Source organism: Scyliorhinus canicula, chromosome 23, assembly GCF_902713615.1.
Source record: "Scyliorhinus canicula chromosome 23, sScyCan1.1, whole genome shotgun sequence".
In the NCBI taxonomy this organism is placed as follows: Eukaryota; Metazoa; Chordata; class Chondrichthyes; order Carcharhiniformes; family Scyliorhinidae; genus Scyliorhinus; species Scyliorhinus canicula.
This window is the reverse complement of record NC_052168.1, coordinates 26,683,631-26,688,265: the sequence shown is the minus strand read 5'-3', so window position 1 is coordinate 26,688,265 and position 4,635 is coordinate 26,683,631.

The window sequence follows — 4,635 nt, the reverse complement described above, 5'->3', positions numbered from 1 at the left end:
GCCACGCTAAATTGCCCCTTAATTGGAAACAAAATAAGTCTAAATTTATTTTTTTAAAACAGCCAACTGACGATCATCATCAAGGTTCTCACATGTAGAACAAAGAACAAAGAAAATTACAGCACAGGAACAGGCCCTTCGGCCCTCCCAGCCTGCGCCGATCCCAGGAACAGGCCCTTCGGCCCTCCCAGCCTGCGCTGATCCCAGGAACAGGCCCTTCGGCCCTCCCAGACTGCGCCGATCCCAGGAACAGGCCCTTCGGCCCTCCCAGCCTGCGCCGATCCCAGGAACAGGCCCTTCGGCCCTCCCAGCCTGCACCGATCCCAGGAACAGGCCCTTCGGCCCTCCCAGCCTGCGCCGATCCCAGGAACAGGCCCTTCGGCCCTCCCAGCCTGCGCCGATCCCAGGAACAGGCCCTTTGGCCCTCCCAGCCTGCGCCGATCCAGATCCTTTATCTAAACCTGTTGCCTATTTTCCAAGGTCTACTTCTCTCTGTTCCCTGCCCGTTCATATATCTGTCCAGATGCATCTTAAATGATGCTGTCGTGCCCGCCTCTACCACCTCCGCCGGCAAAGCGTTCCAGGCACCCACCACCCTCTGCGTAAAAAACTTTCCACGCCCATTTCGGGCAGAGATGAGAAATTTTCTTCATGGAGAGGGTTGCAAATCTCTGGAATTCTTACCACCAGTGAACTGCGGATCCTCGGTTGTTGGGTTGAGTATATTCGAGATTGAGATCGATAGGGTTTTGGACTCTAAGAGAATTAGGAAGCATGGAGATCAGGGGGGGGCAAGTAGAGTTGAGGTCAAAGAACCCCTTTATCTTTTTTAATGTGATGTGGAGATGCCGGCGTTGGACTGGGGTGAGGACAGCAAGAAGTCTTACAACACCAGGTTAAAGTCCAACAGGTTTGTTTCAAACACGAGCTTTCGGAGCACAGCTCCTTCCTCAGGTCCTTTCTCCACCTAGTGTTTGAAACGGCAAGACTTCTTACTGTTTTTAAATGTGAAGCAGGCTGGATGGGCAAACTCCTGCTCCTGTGTCTAAAGTTCCTATCTACCTCCAGACACCTGACAATATAGCTCCATTGATGGCGCACAGTCTGCATTTCACAAGAACATTGAGCCCGAAACTGAATTGGACGGAACACTGCCACCTGGCAGCTGATCCGCACCAGTCTGCGCCAGGTAACATCTGGAGACCAGTTAATGGTGAGTAAAGGTGGTGAGGATAGAAGGGTACAGAGGGGATAATGTTTGAAGACAGGCAGGCATGGGGGCAGGTTTGGTTTGATTGAGGGGCCATGTCAAGGCTGCTGTTGGGCAAGGGCAGCACGGTGACGCAGTGGTTAGCACTGCTGCCTCACGGTGCCGAGGATGAGAGTTCGATCCTGGCCCCGGGTCACTGTCCGTGTGGAGACTGCACATTCTCCCCGTGTCCCAGCCCCACAAACCCAAAGATGTGCAGGGTAGGTGGATTGGCCACCCTAAATTGCCCCTTAATTGTAAAAAAAAAATTAATTGGGTACTCTAAATTTATATTTTTTTTTAAAAACTGCAGTTGGGTCATTAACTGCACAACTGTCAGCTCCTCTTCACTCAGGGATTACATTCTATTTGCCATTGTTCTCACTGTAGGGGCTGGTTTAGCACAGGGCTAAATAGCTGGCTTTTAAAGCAGGCCAGCATCAGGGTTCGATTCCCGTACCAGCCTCCCCGAACAGGCGCCGGAATGTGGCGACTAGGGGCTTTTCACAGTAACTTCATTTGAAGCCTACCTGTGACAATAAGCGATTTGCATTTCATTCTTTTAATTTGTAGGGGCAGAAAGGGACATTCAGCTTGAATCTCCCGCACTACCCCCACCCAAGATGATAAAATCTCACCACCACCTCGGAAATCCCAAGAGCTGCCGGCACGATTACGCAGTGGTTAGCCCTGCTGCCTCACGGCGCCGAGGTCCCAGGTTCGATCCCGGCCCTGGGTCACTGTCCGTGTGGAGTTTGCACATTCTCCCCGTGTCTGCGTGGGTTTCGCCCCCACAGCCCAAAGACGTGCAGGGTAGGTGGATTGGCCACGCTAAATTCTCCCTCAGTGGAAAAAAGGATTGGGTTCTTTAAATTTTTAAAACATGATGCTTATTTTGGACCCCCCCAGGCTAGGAAATGGAAGTCCATGTGGGATGAAGAGCAAGATCAGAATCTGCTGTGATAGCTACTGTAGCTGAATAGTCTGCCGGTACTCACATGGTTACGCATGACTACCTAAGTGAAATCCCAGAGGTAATCATAGAATTTACAGTGCAGAAGGAGGCCATTCGGCCCAGCAAGTCTGCACCAGCCCTTGGAAAGAGCACCCCACTCAAGTCCACACCTAACCTTTTTTTTTGGACACTAAGGGGCAATTTAGCACAGCCAATCCACCTAACTCGCACATCTTTGGACTGTGGGAGGAAACCGGAGCACCCGGAGGAAACCCACGCAGACACGGGGAGACAGTGACCCAAGCCGGAAATCGAACCTGGGACCCTGGAGCTGTGAAGCAACCGTGCTACCCACTGTGCTACCGTGTTCCTGAGAACTGACTCGGAAATCATTAAACAAAGGACATGCAATCCTTTTGACCAGTTTATTTTCCCTCCCTCATTGCTGTATTTAGACATTTAGTCGCAGGGGCAGCTGTGTATCCTGCTGCAGAATCATTCATCCACTTCCTGTACTGAGTTAGTGATAAGGAACAATCTGTGCTAGAAGCCATCTGTGGGAGGAACAGCATTGAGTTAAATCGATTTCACTCGGATGTGTGTGTGGGAATTATTTCATCATTTCTGTTTGAGTGGGAGTTATCCTCTTGTGACTGGCAGGGTAAGAGGAGCTCGCCACCTACTCCCTCAGCCCGGTATCCACACACACACACAATCCCATCGCTGTGTTTAAAAGTCACTGAACCAAATGGCTTAAGAAATCGATCAGCCCTGTACGCAGTCTGGAGAATTAACGTCCCACAGCCAGATCACAGGAATAATCTGGCCAAACCCAGGCTTGGGGAGTTCAAAGTACACGGAAACCTGGCACCGAATCAAACTGCTAACTCTTGTCGATTGGATTTCCGAGTTAGGGAGTTGCTGATTATATACGGAGGCATTGCTAATTGACCGGCCTCGCTAATTAGGCTGGGCAGAGGCGGGGTGACCTGTCAATAGAGACTGGCTACTTTCCAGCTGCCTGCAAGGCCCAACCTCAGAAAGAACAGAGACTGGAGGCGCTTCAGCCCTTCAAACCTGATCGAACCTTTAGTTAGATCATAGCGGGCGTGTCGTAGCTCTCATACCCACCTCATTTACCCCCGCAGATACTGCCCAACCTGCCGTGTTCCCAGCATTTCTTACTTTTAGCCTGTTAAGCAGCCAAGTCTACTTCCCCCCCACTTGAATCAAACTCAACTGGCTTCTCCTAGCCTCCTCCAGATGGCCCTCAGCGGGCTCTTGGTACAGGGGAGGGGGGGGATGGAACGTTGAACCAAGGTTCAGTCTGCCCCCTCAGGTGGGCATGTAAAGGTTCCTCTGGCACTGTCTGAAGGCGGGCAGGGAAGATCGCCCGTTCCTATCCCTCAATCAGCATCATTAAAACAGATCAGATTTGTTCTTTGTGGGATCTTGCTGTGCACAAGTTGACTGCCCTGTTCCCGACACCGACTACAACAGTGACATCATCGGCTGGAAAGTTCTGTGCAATGAAGGTGCAAGGCGCTATCAAAATGCAATTCTTCATTTTCCCCTTACAGCCAGGACCTTCAAGTCTAACACTGACTGTCTCCCCCCCTGGTCACCTATTCTCGGACATCTCTGCGTGTTTCAGTTTGAAATCATGTTTGCTGTCACTTCTGAACGGTGCCCTATAAATGTAAATTGTTGTTGATCCCGGCATCGTCCCTGGTTAATACAGAGCTCGAGGCCCAAGTGTAAGGGATCCGCCCTCATCTCTGCTTTACATCCGATAGCCCTCAGACTAGAGAATCACATTCTTGCTTTGACTCCACATCCTGGAGAGAAGGGAAGGATGGTTTAAGGAAAAAAAAAAGGAACCTTCAATTTGCTGTGAAAATTTATTTAAAATAAATCTGTTACATTGGTGGCAGGATTTAAACATTTTAAACAGTTGAATTCAGAATTTGATTACAAAGTGAGCATTGTGCGAATCAGTTTTTTAAAAAAGCTCAATTTGACGATGAATTGAAAGATCCCAAACTCCTCGGCCGCGTCCCCCGATTTGTGATTTGCTGCAAGGGAATTCTTCAGATCACAACTGGTACCACCAGGACAGAGAGAGAGAGAGAGAGAGAGGGGGGGCGAGCAGAACAATGCTAGGCGTTGCTGCAAAGGACTTGGAACACGCTTGGGTGTCTGAGATGGGCAATAGGGAGCCTTAAAATTCACAGTATGGTGTGTATTGGGTGCAAAAACGATGATCAGGACGAGAAGCAACCAAACCCCCACGAGACGACGCAGCAGTTGCGTGTCAGTGATATCAGTTAAAACAAGTTCAGTGGGGCCACTGCGAAGAGTTCCCGCTGAAAGGTTTTGGTCAACAGCGGCTGAATTTAAATATTTAAAAAAACAGCAGCTCCAGTCCCAC